Here is a 21,084-nt window from a genome sequence, read left to right as displayed (position 1 = left end):
TACCGGGTTCCCTCCACTTGGCTTTTTCCTCTGTCTGTTTTTCTTTTTGGCAGAAGCATGTACATAGCATAACCATCTGCTCAAGATCTTTCTTAGATCTAAACTCCTAGCTATCTTACAGGGGGCAGCAAAGTGAGCTGGAGCTACTTAAAGTATTTATTAGCTTCAGAAGCAATAGAAGCCCAGTTACCAGATATGGGAAACCAACTTGGCAGTGGGCTTCTTAATTTTGGGCTATCTTCTCCCTTTCTGAATTTAGAAAATATTTTTTACAATGTATACCCACTTTTCTAAGCAATGCAAATATTGCAACAAACGTAAAACCACTTTTATAAGCAAATTCTTTATAAACACTTTTCCATACAATGTAGACTGTCCTTTTGTGTTTTATAAGGGATGAAACAAACATCAATAATGACAAAAAGCAAAACAACAATACTGGACCCTAATACAGTTGTGCTTATTTATTGAGTGACACCCCACTTACCTGTTAGCAAATGTAATGGGAAGGCTGGTAACTTTAATAAATGATAACCAACAAACAAAATATGTAAAAAAAACAAAAAGGGATAATACAATTTATTGATGACAGAACAGTGATAATAAAAACAACATGCTATGAATAACAAGTGATATACTCAGCTCAGTGTGTTAGCTCTTATGAATGCCTTCCAAATTCAGTGTCCACATCTGTGGATGTACTTCCTATCTTCTGCTGACACCCAGATTTCTATACAGATGTGTACTTATACACCTAACCTTAATATACCTTTCGACTGAGCTGCCCCGAGACGTGTGGCGTACAAATTTATTCTTGACATTTTGTGCCTTAGTTGCATGGCAGATGCAGCAAATTACAACTCAAAGTGTACTACAGACACTGGGCTGTGACTTTAACCACACATTCAGCCTCATTAGCACACAGATGTACAAATGTTACACATCACATTGATCACTGCAATCTAGCAAAGTAGTTTTGACGCTTCCAGTTGTTTTATTTGTGTGAATGCATATTTTGAGTAAGAAAGATGCTCACTTCATAGCTTCACTCTAAGTAAAACCCATCGAGTATAGGTTGACTCACATCTATATAAGCTCAATCTTGACTACTGCCAGCCCATCCCAAAAGTGGTAACATACAGTGTCCAATGTTTTGTTGGTACCCAAAGGTCAGGGCATGGAATTGGAAAGAAATGTCTGATACATACAAATATTAACTCTTTCTCTGCTCCCATCACAGTGTGCTTGTTCCAGAGGCACATTGCAGGAAAATTTAATTTCCCCCTATCAATCTATTTTTGTGCCTGGGATATAAAGACACAAAGAGACACATTGCAATTCTCCCCTCTAGTAATTATTTTCTGTTAGAATATAGGTGAGCAAGCTTTGTTCTCCACGTTTATTAAACCCATTGTCCCCATAGACCAATTTTCTTTGCAAAAGTTGTCATGTAAGTAATCCTCATTCAAACCAATGATGTTCTGGCCAGGAATGTGGAATTTCTGACAACTCTTCAGGTTTTCCAGCTACATACAGGAATACCTCACCATAAACATGACACACATTAAATGGCTATGCTGCAGAAAGAGTGAGGGTCATTGTTGCATTTTATTTATTTGGAAATTCCAAACTCAGCAAAACTATTATACAAAAATGAAGAAAATTGGTTGTTATTTTGTTCTATGCAGGAATAGTGCACCCTATATTGTTGTGCTGCACAGTGTGTGATCATATAAATCATTTCACATTTATCCAAGATGATTTGTAATGATTTCCTGAATTGTGATGAAATAACCCACAAGGCAGCACAGCTATAACACAATATAAATGCAATTGACAGAATAATAGCTTGTCTACAAATAAAACAGTCTGCATTGCAACATTTAGCTTACTTGTCACATCAATTAGCACCAATTAGATAGATTATTGCTACACTTATTCCATTATAGTGATCATGGTTTAACTCTGACATGTTTTTTTGTGTTTCACTGTGGGAAAGTAGGAAAATACTCTATACACTTAGGGGTACAATTACTAATAATAATAATATTATTTATTTAGTACTTTTCTCCCAATAGGATTTTAAGTGCTTTAGCAGATTAATAAACACATGATGCAAAATTAACTTTTTAACAGAACAGAAAAGAGAACTGAGCATTTGGGTTGTGTACTTTTAAAAAATAATGGTGCGTTAATTAAATGTTGGGGTAAAGTAAGTCTTGAATTTGTTTTTGAAGGTTTCTAGAATCTCTCATACACTTTGATTCAGACCCGCTCGCGAGCGCTGAGCACTCGCAAGTGGGTCGATGTTGGGCCAGGGCGCATGCGCATGATGGAAGCCGTCGCTATGGGTCTCGCTACAAAGGGGGCGTGCTGTCGATGTTGAGTGACAGCATGCCCCCTTTGGTGGGTGTGCCGGGGGCATGGCTGGCCAGACGGAGGCATTCCCATGGGAACACCTACCGTCTGGGGCTGGCCCCACTGACATGACAAGTGATGTCAGTGGGAGTGCTTTTGGCTCTGATAGAGCCAAAAGCACTCCAGGGCTTGCAGCAATGAGACCCTAATCACCATCGACAGCATGCCCCCTTTGGTGCGAGACCCATTCGGGTCTCGCGCATGCGCACGACGGAGCCATCTCCGTCGTGCGCATGTGCACTTGGGCAACATCGACCCGCTTGCGAACGCTGAGATCCTTAGGATAGGTCACAAGTCAGGGCTACAGCATAGCCAACCAACAGAACTTACGCTTGGGGGATCAGAATTACACAATACTGAACATGTGCAGAATCTTGGTGTTGTCCTGGATAGTGGCTTGACACTTAATTATCAGGTATCAGCCACAATCAAATCCTCATGAACATTGCCAGAATCAAGCACTTAATTCCCTCAGAAGATCTGCCCAAGGTCATACATGCATTTATATCATCACGCCTAGACTACTGCAACGCCCTCTACCTTGGACTCCCAGCAAAAGAATTGCACCGCTTGCAGATGGCACAAAATGCAGCTGCCAGGCTATTAACCAACCAGTCCCGTTCCAACCACATAACACCCACTCTCTACTCCCTTCACTGGCTGCCTGTCAGATGGCGAATTGTTTTCAAGATTGGATTACTAACTTACAAAGCCCTTCATGACTATGGCCCAAGGTACCTAAAGCAGCTTCTGATTCCTTACCGTCCCACTTGATTACTGCGATCTGTTGATGAAGGACTCTTAACAGTACCTAGAATATCACGGAATTCATCTGGGGGTCGAGCTTTCAGTTTTGGGGCTCCGACCTTATGGAACTCACTTCCCCGTACAGTTCATGAGGCCTCCACTCTAGAATCCTTCAAAGATAGACTCAAGACTCACCTATTCACCCAAGCATTTCACTAATGTCCCTTGTTTAAGCTTATTTTGTATTTTGTACTGTAAAGGCAAATGTAACGCACTTTGAGTCCTTTAGGAGAAAAGCGCTATATACATAAAATTATTATTATTATTATTATTATTATTATAAGCATCTGCAGGATCTGAACTCTTATATGTTAAAAGATCTTTTTTCTCTTGCTGTGCCAGGCAGTGAGGCAAGGGATGAGAGTCCTAAACACAACGGCACAGTGAAAGGAAGATAAGAGAGGGATCTTCTGTCTGGGTTTATTCTCACTAACATACCCTGATGCAAAGTATTGCAGAGCAGTGTGGTGTGGGTCTGCCAGGTGAGAGTGCCACTGAAAGGTAAAGAGGTACTGTAAGTAATAGATGTGGTACCTGTTAGATTCCTGAGGTGTAGGGGTCATGGTACGGGGGATCCCTTTAACGCACAAGGGCAACCCCAATGATCTGACTTAAGTTTCACTGGGGCTAGTTTACAAAGCACCTTACATACTGTAATATGTCAAGGCCAGAAATCTTATTTAAATTTGCAGGTATGCAAATCTTTCTATTAATGCTAAGCATTATAACTTTATTACTAGACTTGAAAATGACAATGATAAAGTCCTATCACATGAATATTTAATACATTATTTGCTCAATATTTACATTAGCCATTTGCAAAGAAATTGTCAATTTAGCATTATCCCTAGTGGATTGCTGTGATATATTGTATATGCAAATATTACATTTGGAAGAACAATCGAAACCCACATTTTGTATTGCCTTTAGTTGTTTTCATTGTTGTTTAACAACATTACACTAGTATAAATATTGTTGATAGAAGATTTTCCTCTGCTCTCTAGATCCATTATGTACAAAGGTAGGTGCACTATTCTGTCAACACACAGCTATAATAAACACATTAATGAGCTTCTGCAAATTGTATACAGATGACTGTTTGCTCACTGCATCAAGACATTTATTAAGGTCAAGGTTATGCTTATTAAATGTGTTGGCACCTTCTGTCTTCAATTCAGTAGATATGTTTAGAGAACACGGTCCTGACCTTTTCCTTCTAGTAGTTAATCAAGCTTTTCTAGAAATACAATTGAAATTCCATTTTTTCTTGTCCTTCGAAGTATTGCAAGCTTATGGTCCTTTCCTCTATTAGCGTTATCCGTGTTAAAAGTTTTAGTATGTGCTGAGACAATCAATCCTGGCAAAAATGTTTCATCAAAATAAACTGTAGGTTATCTATACGTTCACTTAAAGAGGATGGCCTCTATTTATTTTATTCCATTTTTTTTATTAAATGTCATTTATCCAGTATAGTTAAAAATAATTAAAAATGAATGTAAAATCTTAGAAACACCAAGGAGTAAACAGCTGCAACATTGTTGCAATAATGTAAAGAAACAGCTGTAACATTGTATCAATAATGGGAAGACGTGCTGCTTACACATATTACCGATCACTTGGATGATTAGATTAAACGCTCCTATCCCTGCATTTATCCAATCAGTGTGACCCCCTGTATACACTAGCTTAGTGTGTAGGTTCTTCTATGGGATCAGAAGGTCGGTATCTAAAATATTAAACTACAAAACTACTGTAGCATTTTATAACTCACCATGTAACACAAATTTATTTTCCTAAAAACACTCCATTGTATTTTCTTTAAGGCTATAACACTCTTCACTCTTCCTACATCTCACCCCTCTGTGGTCATTGCAGCCTTATTGATACACTCCCCTCTTATTAATATTCATGAGCTTTATTCTTTTCTTCATACAGTACATTGACTATTACAGCCTCATCTTGTCACCATAAAACATTTTTACACCTACAACTATATATAACTCTCTCCTTCTGCTTTTATTAGCTGGTGACATAGCATCAAATCCAGGCCCTATACACATACAGCTGATTCACTATGGAATAAAAATCCTGCAAACCTCATGCACATCACGTGTCTTCCATCACCCTCCAAATCATTAAAATGTGCCTTCTGGAATGCACACTCTGTTTGTAACTAATTAACACAATTAACTTTCAACAACTGGCCACCTCTCTGCAACAACTACTGTCACCAATTTCCACATTCACTTCTCCTGAAATACTGTATCACACCTTACCAAACTCTAGAAATAGCCATCAATGAAATGGTTCCAGCTACCCATAAAACTCCATGTTAACTGAGATGTCAACAATGGCTTTCCGAAGTAACAAGACACCTACAAAAACTCTCATGAACTGTAAAGTAGAATGTCAGTGGCATAAATCTTGTACTCCAAGTGACTTCCTCACATATAGTAGGAAGCCATCCTTCTCTCATCCCAATCCTCTGTCCCATGCTCACTGTCTAGTGTCACCCCTGTCTGTATGTCCCTCCCCTTTAGAATGTAAGCTCTCACGAGCAGGGCCCTCTTCCCCATGTGCTTTCCTTCCTTTACTTAAACTATCATCTACTCCATACTCCTTACAACAGCACCAGACCGATGACCACTGCTGCAGCAATGTTTATATACCATGTACTTGTCCTGCAATGTTCTGTACTGTAAGTCACTGTTCTCTTGTTCTGCTGAACTGCTTATGTACTTTTTAGGTGCTATGGAACCCTTGTGGTGCCATATAAAGGATATTAATAATAATATAAGGTGCGACATCCTGAGCCATCCATTGAAGGAGCATTTTAAACCATTTATCAGCTCACTCCTGCATCACTCCTGTATATTCACCTACTGTGTACAATTGGTGGGCCGATCAATAGGTGAGTACCCAGCTTAACTAGTTCTGCCTGTTCCTGCCAAGTTCTTTGTAGTGAGTAAGGATGGGGGGATGAAGGTGGGAGGGGAGAGGTGGAAGGGGGCAAGGTTACTACATTATCAATCAGTGGTACAAGGGAAATAAAAGGGAAATGGTGCCCTTTCAGATGGGGTTGTCGGTACGCTTCTACCTGATTCAGGTGAGCTGTCTTGATGGAGTTTCATTAAGTGAGGTAGGACAAAATGGCAAATCCGAAGAAAGTGAGAATTTATTTCTGGAGATCTGAGCAGAATCGGCCACAAAAGAGAGCTATTTTTGGATCCACCCCAATAGCCAGGGCCGTAGCTAGGGTGGTGTGGTCGGTGCCACCGCACAGAGTGGAGCAGCACTGAGGGCGGATCACCGGCTGCCCACCTCATTATATCTGCTGGCAGCATTGGGTGGCCGCTGCAGCTTGGCCGCGGCGCCCAGCGCTGTTTAGTATGGAGTAGGACAGTGCAGCAGCCTTCCCCTTCACTGTGAGACAGCTGCAGAGTGACTCAGTTATGAGTCTGCCTCCCGAATCCCGGCAACCTATTGAGAAGGGAGAGACGTCATGACGTCTTCCCGCCCAAGGCTCCCACTGTTCACTGAAGACAGTGAGGAGCTGCTGCTGTGCTGTTGGTAAGGCTGGCAGGGAGCAGAGCGCGTTTGTGTGTGGAGTGGACACTGGACAGTCACTGGATGACAGGACGGACCTGCCAAGTGAGACAGGGGTGGGGAGTGGAGCGGCTCTAGATACATGCGTACTTCATCATTAAGACTCTCAACAACAGTTGCAAGGGAGGGGCCTCCCTGTCCTAGCCAAATTGGTAAAGTAGCTACTGTACCGCTGGCCTATCTGCATAAGCATACTGGGTTTACTAAAAAAAGCAGCAGTCTGTATTTCATTTTATCTAATAAATGGCTGTTCCATTGTTGTTATCATCATATCTACTTATGGGCCTGTAAATATAGTGATGGAGGTTTCTGGATACTTCATACTGGAAGCCTTTGTAGTGATGGGTCTGTTTTGCTCCCCTTAAAAATGCTGAACTCACTGCTGTCTACAAGTCCATATGTAGATATGATCTGGTAATTATCCATCTTATTATCTGTATCTCCAATGATCTGCTTTCATTATTGGAATTTTTATGATCCATTTCTCTGTTATGTACATGAAAACAATACATTTTGTGTACTATGTGCACCATGTTTTTATATGTGCTTTGTTTTCTCATGTCATGAAACATACCACTTATAACATTGCAATGTTGAAGTGAAAGATTCTGCAGCCCAGAATTTGAAATAATTAACGGAAGTACTGTTTTGACATCGTATTCTCTGCATTATATATATCTCTTCCCTGGCCCTTCCCCATGAGGCCATGGCCCTTTTTGGATGTGCGTCTTCAGGGCCGAAACTAGGATATCTGTCACCCGGTGCAAGGCAGTAATTTTGTGCCCCCCTCCCTTCCCATACCTGGATTTTGTCCTTGCTCCTCCATAAGGCAGTGCACTAGTCAGCCATCCCTGGTATAGTGACTAACATTATTCCACACACCATAATGCCCATTACACATTATGTCACACACTGTAATGCCTATTACCAAAGTGCCACTTACATATTTGCCCCTGACACCATTTTATGCCCCACAGTAAGGCTTCTAATTACTTTAAAATGACCTGCTCGTTGTCAGGGGATTTATGCTCATTACCAGGGATTCCATTCTTGGTGTCGGGGGTTTCATGCTCATTGCCAGGGAGTTTCATGCTCGTTACCATGGGGTTTATGCTTGTTGCCATGGGGTTTATGCTCATTGCTAGGGGGTTTCATGCTCATTGCCAGGGGGTTTCATGCTCATTGCCAGGGGGTTTATGCTCTAAGGATTCTGTCTTTGAACCTTATAAATATCCCTGCCTATACCTTCTAATATCCTTCCTATAAACCTCTAAGGATGGCGCTAATTTGCGTACGCAGTCATACAGTAAATAAAGACTCTAGACCTAGAACCCGTGGTTCCAAAGCACAAAGTATTATTCAAGTTAAAAAGTACAGCAGTTACACGCTATGATCCTCATATAATCTTAGCGCAAAGAGATTATACAGACCCAAGTACAATTATACATACGCAGCGCTCTCTGGTCCAGATGTTAGGCATCAGCAAGAAACCCCTCATCAATCAGCATTCAGCACGAAGACTAGGAACCCAGGGTCAGAGCACACATATTTATACCCCCTAGGAATAAACAACACAATAGAGAAGTTTGTTGCTAATACAATTGGTCCTAAAGGAGAGGGCATATGTTACAAGGCATTTAACAGGTTGGTTCAAATAGACACAATCCAGCCTCTAACAACGGATGGTCTCTGGTTTCCCGTCTCATGCAAACCCTAACAGTTGTTCATATAATGTACATTTTGTTGCTTGAAGTCTCTGCGGTCCATAAGATGAGAATGCATGTTGCGATCTCTCCATCGATATTACCGGAATACTGTTGAGAGAGTACGCATCAGTACAATACCAAACATGGCTTACTTATCACGTATAAAACCTTAGTTACGAAATAATCTTTATTTCATAGCAATTATAATAAATGTGCATACTCCAATCTTATACCTTAAAGCTTATGGAACCTTGTATGTGAATATGTAATGTGTGAGTATGTGGGGTTTGATGTAAAGATGCTAGTTAACTTGGGGCAGATATTCAGCGTTTCCATACAGGGTCTTATGCATTCGCTAATATGCGACTAGTTAACAGCGCAATTGTGCATATTAATGTGTGTATGAGAACACCTAGCAGTGTGGAATGCTGAGCATTATAGTTCCACATGCCCCCCTCTCTCAGCAGCCCCCACCCTTCCCAGGCTCAAAAGTACAGTCCTTTGTTCTCCCAGGTTCTTGTGTAAATGCAAATTAGCACAGCTACAAAACCCAAACCTCAGATAACACTCTTGGCTTTGAAGGTATTTTATTGTAGGAAGCCTGCTAATGTAAGGTGCTACAAACAACCCTCTTGCTGTATTCAAGCAGGACCACCTGGAGTGAGAGCAGACGGTATGTCCATGAAGCTTGTCTTCACAGGCTAGTTGTCACGTGGCCATTTGCTCTGTTTAGCTAATGCAATCCAATTTTGACATACTGTACAGCCATTTCTGAAATATAACCTTTAGGGGAATTATAATAATACACACGCTTTATCCAGAGCACCCAAACTACGTAAAGTCATGAATTGGGCTTTTGATGAATCGCCGTAACTTATGGCGATGGTCACAGATGCAATCGCATGATGCTAATAGTAATATCACCACATGTACTAAAGTGTAAGTTTATCTAAAATGGCGCTTAGGCGGCTATTCGCAAAAATGGCGTCTTGCGATCTCATTTCCAAGATGGTGTCTTGCGGCCAGTCGCAAGATGGCGTCGCTGTGATCCAATTTAAACTGATCTTGTCTCAGCCAATTATCCAGCTTTGACAGCTCGTTGTCATGGGGTTTATGCTCGTTGCCATGGGGTTTATGCTCATTGCTAGGGGCTTTCACAGGAGAAGATGCAGCTTTCTGCATCTTCTGCCAGCAGCGCCAGCATTCCAGGCACTTCCAGGAATGCTATGTGCATTGCACTGGCCTACTAGACACTAGAGGTCCAGTAGGATCTCTAGCATCTGTCTCCTCCTTGGCGGCAGCCATTTTTAGATGGCCGTTTTCAGCAGAGCCCTTGCGGATGGCTAGTCTGCATGGAATCTGCAGCCCCCAATCACTGCGCACTACAAGACTACGTGGGGTGTGCAGGGGCTGAGTCAGCCCTTTTTCACCCCCTGCATTCCGGCACCCGGTGCACGTGCACCTCTACCCCCCCTTAGTTATGGCCCTGCGCGTCTTATGTCCCTATTTAAAAAATGGGGAGGGTAGGGGGGGCGCCAATGCATTTTCTGGCACAGGGTTCCAAAAAGTCTAGCTACGGCTCTGGCCATAGCATCATTCTATTTCCTCTCTTTCCCTAGGTAATGACATACGAATGTTCCAGTGCCAAAAATACATGGCTCCCATGTTTGCTGTATTAATTCAGATTTCTAAAGAGTTTTCAGTCTAAAACTGTTACAGAAAGAGGCTGTAGGGTGTATATGGTGGGAGTTATCAAATTGCCAACATGAAATAAAACTGATGAGTGAGTTGTTTTCTTTTAATTTTCATTTGGTTGCAAATTACTATGGTTATTAGGTGTATGGATTGTGTCAGCCATTGTGATGTCACCTCCTCCAGGTAACTCACTGTTGTCTCCTGTCCTGGAGTCTTGATTACTTTTACTTTGGCTAAGGTGCAAGTTTCTATATGCAATTGATTTTTTTTTGTTAGCTTGCTCAGTGATTAGCTGAAGGCATAATAATGCTGGGGCTGTTAAAATGTATTGCCACAGATTGGATGATATTATGAAAGAGCATGTTGCAATAGTATGAAAGAAAATGTAGTGCAACTGGAGAAATTGCTGTACTAGAAACTATTGGAAAATATAGCACAATTGAAGTCGGAGCTATGAGAGGTTCTCATGGATATTGTCAGTGGCCTAGCTTGTGCTCCAGACCAGGGACGCCATCTGGCTTGCAATTTTTATTAATTCCAAGACACTGGCAAACAGATTCCTCTTTGCTCCATCCCTCCTCCCTCCTGCTCTGTCTCGCCCAGGCAGGGGGGTGAGCTGTGGTCATCTAGCACATACTGTACAGTCAACTAAACTAAATGACTGTTTGATTACAGATGTCACGTTTATGTTTGTTTGTGGAACCGGGGTTGGATAAATGTCTGTTTGAGAAGTTAGAGGTGTGTACGCAAAGCTGGCAGGCCTGAGGAGACCGCTTGACATGTGAATAGATGCTTCCCTGACCGGGAATCGAACCCAGGTCTCAACAGAGGGATGCCGGATTATACCCACTAGACCACCATGGACGTCGGTGTTGTTGATGGTATTATGTATGTAGCAGAGAAGAGTATAGCAGTAGCTTAACCAGGCTGAATCGGGTTGTTACTTGATAATTATAATAATAAAAGCACTCTTCTTACTTGGTTATGTAGTCCAGGACACTTGCATGGCAGATTTTGGCTGAAGTATTTACCAGGCTTGGACTGGGTTTTCTCTGTAGTCTGGGAGCACTTTAAAGATGACAGGACAGGATACAGACCAAACACTGGAATGGATGGTAGCTATAGAAAAATCTGGCACAGAACCAGGGAAGCAGGAACAGCTGACATACTTGAGCAGACAGGTGGATACTCTGCACAGGTGAAGCACAGATTTGGCACACTGGAACGGAACCAGGAGCGGCTTTTATACCTGAGCAAACAGGTGGATGCTTTGCACAGGTGTAGCACAGGTTCAGAACACTGGAACAAGCTGGAATTACATTTGCAACTTGAGTTGTTGATTACACAGGAGTAGAAAGACATGGGAAGTTAGTGCAGCAAATATAGACATAACTACACCAGCAGGATAACAAATGAATGTAACTGTAGCACAGTTGAGCTTCACTCAGTAGGGACTGAGCTAGACAGATGTATACTTGCACCAGAATCAGCAACACAGGAACAGGCTGGATATTACCTGTGCAACTAGAGATGCAGATTGCACAAGAGTAGAATGACATAGGAGTTAGTGCAGCAAACACAATCAGACTGCACCAGCAGGATACAAATAAAAGGAGCAGGAGCTCAGTAAGCTTCACTCAGTAGGGACTGAGCTAGACATTGTACTGGCAATGACTTAGAGCCACAGCCTGGAATATATACCCTGGGGTTAGCCAGGATTGGATGAGCAGTGTAAGATGACACAGGCTGACTCAGGCTGACCAGTTATTGGCTGGATCACGAAAAGGTGATCGGGACAGCAGTACTCCGGGGCTGGCTGGATGTGTGCCGCAGCATAGCATGCCAGAAACAATGAAGCCTGCGTCTCACAGGGATAATAGTGGATGCACGAACTGAGCTCAGGGAGGCCAGGGAGCGGTAAGTGACCCAGCGGCAGGGGTAATAAGCTTGAGTTGTGATAATATAAGTTTACCTATTCACCTATGTCTCCTGCAAGGATCATACTACTAGACATATATATTAGTGAATCATAGTGTCCTGAAGTGTGAGAGAGTGGGAATGTCCAGCATGTGGGGGAAGGTAAAAGGAAATAAAATGAAACAATAGGGACAGTATTGGATTTGTTCCATGTTATATTATACACAATTAGGATTAGGGAGATTATATAATTTTGTTACAAATATTTTTTTCCGTTTATAATATTATATGAATAACCATTAATTCAATCATTTATGTCAACTAAGCAGGCAGAAAGTACAAATTCTAGATCATTTACAATAATAATGGATGAGTTGGAAAAATACTTGTACATAGGCAATTTATATATATATGTCTATATATATATATATATATATATATATATATATATAATTTGCATATATATAAAAATGTTTATTTATTTTATTTATATATACAATATATATATGTATATATATATATATATATATATATATATATTAACACTTTTCCCCACACACTAAACTGATTAAACTGATACCAGTATTACACTTGATGTATATTATAAGGGCACGGTCCTGCCCTTATATTAAGGCTGAATCGAAATAAAAATGGAAATCTCCATTAAGAATTCCGGAGGGGGGTCATGGTGTTTAAGGGACTACTCCTCAAAAGCTAGGTGAAGTCACCATGGAAGTCCTGGGGCAGGTGGCAGCCATGAAAAAGAGCTTAAAGGCTACTGCTACAGGTGAAGATGTAGAACAATTAAAATAATAAAACAGACTGTGTCTGTTTTTTTTATATATTTCTTTTACAGGGGTACTATAGGTACCAGTGGGCCATTAATGCTGCTCCAAATACCAGCATGCAGGGGAGGCTTGCTGGGACATGTAGTTCTACTGCAAAAGACAATATTTAACTTCTATTTTTTACACCACATTACACTATCAACCCGGCACCCACCACCCCAGGGGTGCCTGAGACAGTCCCGTGCTATCAGCCTAGGCCTGGGGTGCACTGGAGAGGGGAACCTCTTTTTTGGGGGGTCTGCAGCTCCCCAGGGATCCCCAGCCTGGGCTGATTAAAGGTCAGGGTTAATGCATACATGCCTACCCTCCCGCTTTTAGCGGGAGCCTCCCGATTTTTACCTCAGGCTCCCGCTGTCCCGCAAACATTGCCACTACTCCCGGTTTTCCTATTGACCCCTTTAAAATTAACACTGCGGCTGCCCTTAACTATTTCCTTTACACTTCACTTTTCTTATTATAGTGGTGGCTTGGGGCGGCTTAGCTGGGCTAGTTTGGGGGTGTCCTGCACTCTGGATTTGAACCCTAGTATGTTAGGGACCTATCCTACAGAGGTTACCCGGATGTGGTGGGTAGGCCCATAACCTTGGCCAAGATTATGCCAAAAAACCTCTATTTATTGCAAAAATTTATTTATTTATATATAATCATTTAATTTGGAGTTGTGCACTTGTATTTCCTTTTGTGCATATAGTATTTCTATGTAAGCTAGGATGCTGATGCTATTTCCAGCTTGTGTAACTACACACAGTCTTCAATCTTCTGCTGATCCCTCACAGCCTGGTAGCAATGCTCATAACTGCCTCATATAATAGTGCACTGAGGGGCAGAGTATAGAGGATTTATATGTGTTAGCACAGATGCAACAGCAGGGCCGTAACTAGGTAGTGTGATATGTGCCATGGCACAGGGCACCACAGGGCAAGAGGCACCATTTGGGCCTATCAATTTTCTGTTTATAATCATTCTCATTTGTAGCTTCCTCTTTTTTTATTCCCAGCATCTCCTGCCCATCCCTATCGCCTCTCTGGCTGACCCCCCCCTCCATTTGGCCACCCCTTCAAGCACCTTCAGTCACATCCTCTTTTATTGACACACACATTTCAAAATACTGTCATAACTGGGACTCAAACTTATCACCTCTCACATGGCAGTCAGACACCTTACATATAGAGCTACAGTATCTGCTCCACAATTTCTGATGGCAGCCCATGAGGACATTTTTTGGCGCGCGCATCTTATGTCCCTATTTGAAAAAGGGGTAGGGAACGCCAATGCTCTTTCGCGCCCATGGCAACAAGAAGTCTAGTTACGGCTCTGGGCAACAGTAAATATGTATGGCTCCTTTCTGTTTTGTGTTTCTGTGATTATTGCTGAGACCTTCATTATAGCTTTTATGCAACGTCATGATTACACTGGGGAGTTCTGGCCACTTGTCCTACTTCTGCCTCTGGCTGCCCCTGGCTGTCTCTCCGCATTCTACCTCGCTCTTTAGCTTATTGTCACATTTCAGGTACACCCGGGCACTCTCCCCTTAGGACAGGTAAGGCTTTTTTCTTTCTCTGTGGCATTCTGGGGCTGCTTTTTCTGCCATTAAGTGTGCCCCCATTCAGGGCAAAGTCCCACTCTTCACTGTTACCCCAGGAGCCCCCAACTCTAACTGACCACTCTCTCCAACTGTCACTTTTAATTATCAGTCTCCAAGTGCACAGCTTGCAGCACTGTCTCTAACCGGTTTTAGGCAGCCAGAACCCTCTGGAAGATTCTGGCACTTAAGATATATATTAACCACTTAACTGACAATTAAAAAAAAATGACATAAAAAATTGTCATTTTAAAAATGTTTCAATATTATGATTTTTTAAAAGCATATTTTAATGTTTTAATAAATGAAAACACCAGGTTTTTTTTTTATCACCCCCCAGTATCTTCAGGTCTCTATTGAAACATTAACTCTGATTCCCCCCCCCCCCCAAGAGGCAATAGATTCCCCAGTAACAATAGATACACCAGTGGCTTTGACCCCATATCCCCTATAGTAACAAATCCTCCATTGGGTTTTACTAGCCACCTTAGTGTCTGTAGGTCCCTATTAAGGTCCCCTCCCCCCGTGGCAAAAATGTAGGCATTGCTAGTAACTCCCCTTCTTTAAACTTCATGTTAATTGTTAGAGTTTATACTATTAATATATTAAGCCCCTATTCTATTAATCTCCTATGGCTATGGATACACTCCCGTCAGGTCACTTTCCTCTCCCCCTCCTGCAGAGTGCAGTAGAATGGGTCAGGGGACGACTGGCCATCAGTCCCCCAGCTTATCTCTGCACTCAGTATGCAGAGTTCAGCTAATAGTGCTCAGAGGGGAACTTCACCTACCACGTCACCTTAACATGTTAGGAGGGCATACATTTTTGGCTAAACATGTACTAAGAACCAGTGGCATCACAAGGGGGGTGCGGGCCGCACCAGGGTGTCGCCCACAGAAGGGGGATACCAAGGTGCAGACTGACAATCCCCCACAGTGACAGGAGCCAGGTGCTGCACAGTAGTATTAAGTGCAGCACCCAGCTCCTAACACTATGAGGGAGCCGGGCACTGCAAGACAAGGCAGTCAGCATGCACCCCCCCAGCAATATTAAAAATGGGACCACGGGGATTCGGACCGTGAGGCCAAGCCCGCGTCCCGCGATGTCATGCCCCAGTCCCGTGATGCCACACCCCTTCTTATGAGGCCACACCCCTTTTCAGGCCATGCTCACAATGTCCCTTCCCGCATCGGGTGACACCACGGGGAGGGACACCACTGCTAAGAACCCTATTTAAACTACATGTTAATTATTTGAGCATATTAGAAATGTTATGATTATCAGTGTTCTTAGGAGCTGATTCAGAGCAGCTCGCTATGATGCGAACGCTCGTAGCTGGCTGATAGTCACTATCTGCGCATGCGAACATTTCGCAATGTGCGTGCGTAAATCAGTGCAAGAGATCGGGAATGCGTTCTCTCGCTGCGCATAGACTGCCCAGCAGAGTGAGTGATGGGAGAAGCCATTTGTGGGTGACAGGGGCTGGCCACAGGTAACGGGGGAGTGTTTCGACAACGTTTCAAAGGCATGCATAATTAAAAGGCATCGTCATAGTCACCCGCGCATGCAGGGGGGGGTTCCGAGTACCTAGAAACCCCCCCTGTCCGTTGCTCCATCGCCACCAGCCCGGCGAGCTGCTTAACAAAATTACTTTGTTTTTTGTTTTTTTTGCAAAGCCTGGGCTGACTGTAGGGGGAGCTGCCCCTCCCAGTCACTTCCCATAGGGGCACTGTGACCGGCCCGCAATGTGAGAGAGCGCCTGCTGCCGGGACTCTGTGTCCTTTACTGCATGCGCAGTGAGTCCCGGAGCTGCACGATGTAGGTGGAGGTGCGGGAGGAATAATATTTATAAAATGAAGCCAGGTGACTTCTGTATGTATGTATTGGGCGGAGGAGGATAATCTTTATTATAACATGACTCACTGCTGTATGAGGGGGGGGCAGATGGCCTAGGGGGGAGAGGATAATATTTAGGTGCCGGGGGGATGGGGGGGGAATTATCTTTACAAAATTTCTCACTGCTGTATGTATATGCCGGGGGGTGGAGAGAATAATATTTATTAAATGAAGCCAAATGACTGCCGTATGTATTTGGGAGGGGTAGGGGGGAAGGACAATATTTATGAAATTATGCCAAATGACTGCTGTATGTATTTGGGGGTGGGGGGGACAATATTTATGAAATTATGCCAAATGACTTCTGTATGTATTTGGGGAGGGGGGATAATAATTAATAAATGATTGATCACTGCTTTATGTATTTTGGCTCTGCATTTATGTTTTTTTAGGTGAGTGCATGTCAGTGTGTCTGTCAGTGTGTGTGTCTGTCTCTGTCAATGTGTGTTTGTGTCTATCTGTCTGTGTCAGTGTTGTGTAGTGTGCAGGCTAAGGGGGAGGGGAGGGGTGGGAGCGAGAACATGTCGGCATGTCAGTAATTGTAGTGAAAGAAGTACTGGCATAGGAAAGGACAAAATGGCTGCTGTAAGGCGTAAGTAGAGATGACGAAATGCAGAGGTCAAAAGTACATTCAGACCTTTTTGGAACTTGGGTATTGTTAGAACATCAACATTACTCTCTATTACCCATTTGAAAACAGAAAAACATATCCATAGGTTGCTTCACATACAGTATATCATATCTATCAGAGCAGCCTATAGCCACCTGATGCCTTGTTATTTATATTAAAACACTTGAAGTACACAGTAAAGTGTATGTTGCAGGCTTATTCTGTTTAGCCGTTTTTGTCATTGGGTCTGTGACCAATTATTTAGAAACCCCCCTTTCAAAATCCTGCGTTTGCCACTGATAGTACACGTCACTTGGTGGTATTCACTCTGAAGTGATCGCAGTGCTTGCGGCAGGGTATAGTCAACCTTAAGAGCGCTGCGATTGCATCCGATGGTACTGGATGTACCAATGTTTTCAAGCAACGCCACCTGAAGGTGGTGTTACCTAGCGATGCATTCTGCTGCTTAATACATTCCCAGGAATGCTGTAAAACCCCCAAAACTGCATTTTCAGGGGTTTTACTGCATTTTCCCCTTTAGTACATCTCCCCCCAAATTTTCAGCACTATATTCTGCTGCACCATTGTGTAATGCCCACGTGAACCCTCAGGTTCATATATGTATCTGTAAGTCTGGCTCTGATACTAGCTAGAGCCTCCCCAGCCATTTACCTCACCGTACATTACTGGTGCCTATTTATGAAACCCTCCTATCACTTAAATCAGAATTACAGATCAATGATATTTTAGTACACTATAACATGGGAGAAGTAAATGATATTCCCTGCTGTCAGTGTTAAATCGATCGCAGCAGCCATCCTCATAGTCCTCTGTGATGATGGCGATTTGGGGCTATTTAACAAGATAGGTTTTTTGGATGTAGTCTCCATTAGCTAACGCCCGCGAAGCATGGCATTAGTGGGCCTATGGATGCTTCACCACCAGAGAGGGATTTTCTGGTACTTCCCCAATAGGCAGCATAGCTAATTCCCTCCATCATTGCAGATATGTCTTTTTGCACATGTGCAGTTTATTCGCCAACTGTACACAACAAAACAGTTGGTCCGTAACCTAGAAGTAAAGTGTAAGATTTCAATACTTTACTTCAGATTCTTCACTGGGACCGTTTCCTATTGGAGCTACTGTCCCAGCACCAGTGTCTCCTTAAATACTGTAGCCCTGAAACTTCATCTGTTACCTCTGTGAAAAGCAGCCATAACACATTGAAGTTAAGGGGCACTGGGCCTGATTTAGTGCAGAATGCAAGTCTTCACCCGCACACACCCGGGTGCTGCGAAAATATGCTAATGAATCCATACGCAATGCAACTGCAGCAGAATAAGCAGACGCCCATCACTACATATTGCCGCTCACTTCTCTTTACTCGCAAGACAGCAAAAACATTGGTAACATCGAGGACCATCGGACCCATACGCACAATATTGGTTGACCTGACCTTCCCGCAGACATAGATAAACTTCCTGTATGTAACTAGACATCAGACTGCATCTGTCATTGCAGAGGATTAATTATGCATGCCCTGAAATGCCGTTCAGATGCACAGAACTCCTGCGTTCGCCCGACCACCCCCCCGTCACAACCGGCACTTCCTGTCAATCACTTTTGCCTGGGTCTGTGTCTAGCCTGTGATCACTTCCCTGAAAGCACCGGCCCATTTGCGCACGTGCACTGCGTGTTATACGCATACCCAGAGTGAAAGCCTTGACCGGGTACGTGCCGTGCTGAATCAGGCCCACTGTCCACAAATATTAGTAAATAGGATCCATATTTAGTGGTTGCAAAGCAACAGACATAAGACACAGTGACACTACATGGGATTCATGTAAGCAAAACATAATTTTTATGATATTGGCATTTTAATCAGCATAATACAAATCTTATTGTATTAGATGGAGACATGAAATAAACCTACAGTATTCCTTTCTCATTTTTTAATTAATTCCAGGCTATTGTTCTATCTAGCGAAAGTCATAATGATTGTCCCTGTATTTGACCCTGAATTGTCAATATAAAAAAAACCCTATAACAAACAGCAATATTTTTTACCATTGTTTGGTATACACAATAAAGAAATGAGCACAGCCGGAACCTTCAGAATGTTTATTGTGATGAACAAGTAAAAAATAGAGTATGTCAGCATGAGCATAAATATATATAGAACACCAATTGTGGGAACTGAATGGGGATGAAGCCTGATTATTCTATAGATCTAAAGTTAAACAAGACTTTCATCAACATACATCCTGTGTAAGTGTACAATATAATTAAATATAATTTACCTTCTCATTTATCTTATTGTTAAAAATGCATTTTTTTATTTGATTTCACAAGGGTCATTTACTGTTCATAACCTATAGTTGTCATTGTTGCTGTTTCAGGAGCTTTTTAACTTGTCACTAAGCGATTTTTACAGGTTTAGAGGTAGATGTACTAAGCTTTGGAGAGAGATAAAATGGATAAGGAGCTCCATTTATCACATTCCGCATCTAAGATGCGGATGAGTTGTGATAATATCAGCTGCTCTGTACTGTAAACTGAGATGCTGGCATAGAGCAGCTGACCGGGTTCACAGTGCAGGAGACCGGAGACCAGCTGATCGGAGTTCTAAAGGACCTTACCGGAGCACCGATCACCGGTCTTGGTGCAAGTAAGTGTTATTTATTTTATATTATTTTTCACTGTGATCAGTGGTGCGGTCTATCAGACACCCAGGCTGATCACAGGCACCTTCTCCGGGAACTGCTTTCCAGTAGGCATGGAAGGCTGCGTTATAGAGGGGAAACGAGGGGAAACCCTGCTTAACGCCATATCCTGGTGGCGTTATTATCACAGGGTTCCTCTGCCTGGTATTTTTACACAATTTACTTTCTTAAATTTGAAGCAGATCGCATTGCCCATTACAAGAATGGGAAATGCAACCTGCTTACTAAAACTATGTAAACTAAAGGATTTGGAGTAATTTTTTGCAAAAACTGCTCCAAAAACCCTTTAAGAAATTTATGAGATACTAAAATAATTTAAAAAGGTTGTGAAAACACCCTTTTTCAAATTTTATTAGTAAAAAAAGATAGATAAATAGGGCCCTCAGTACCAACCAATCAGCTCCTAACTGTCATTTTTCAAACACAGCCTGTAAAATGACAGGAGCTGATTGGTTAGTACTTTATCTCTCTCCACTTTATCTCTCTCCAAAGGGTACATTTACTAAGAATCGTGTCCTGCCCATGTCTGTACAAATTCCGGAATTTTCCAAGCTCCCGTGTTTGTCAGGGTCATGTTTCCCGATTGTGTATGTGATTGTTCCTACCCGTGTTTAATTCCCGTGTTTCCTGTTTGTGTTTCCCTCATGAACAAGCAGCCTGCACATATCAGTGAAATATGTGCAGGCTGCTTGTGTGTGTATTATTTATTAAAGGGTTAAAAAATGTAAAAAAATTGATGTGGCCCCCCACAAAAGCATAACCAGCCCCGGGCTACTGACCCAATCCTAATTCTAAAAATATGTGGATGAAATGTGCAGTGTTCCCCCGTATTTTAGGAACCAGCACTGGGTTCCCAGAGCCAGTCATGGTTTTAAAAATAGGGGGAAAATGGCGCGGGGTTCCCCCTATTTTTAAAAGCATCACCGGACTCAAATCTAGCCGGGTTGTAATGCCACTGCCAGGGCACCCTTTCACCAGGTCACCTCGGCCAAATCATTGACATCCCAAGCTAGTCAGCCCAAGCCGGGTTTCTCAGGGGAGGTGGGGACCCTCCCAATAAAGGGATTATCCCTCTCCTGAGCACCCCAGGCTTAAATTGAAGCCAGAGGCTCTTCCCTGCAGTCCTGGCTGGTGGGTGCAGTGGCTATATTGTGAATAATAGTTAACTACTATTGTTTTTTACAGTGCAAATACAGGTGCCAGTGATTTTGCCCTTTGGCACTTGTGGAACTACAAGTGCCAGCAGGCAGCTAGCACCCGTATACCACTGTAAAAA

The sequence above is a fragment of the Taudactylus pleione genome, unplaced genomic scaffold (genome assembly GCF_031769625.1).
Source record: "Taudactylus pleione unplaced genomic scaffold, aTauple2 ptg000156l, whole genome shotgun sequence".
NCBI classification, from domain to species: Eukaryota; Metazoa; Chordata; class Amphibia; order Anura; family Myobatrachidae; genus Taudactylus; species Taudactylus pleione.
This window is presented reverse-complemented; position numbering follows the sequence as displayed.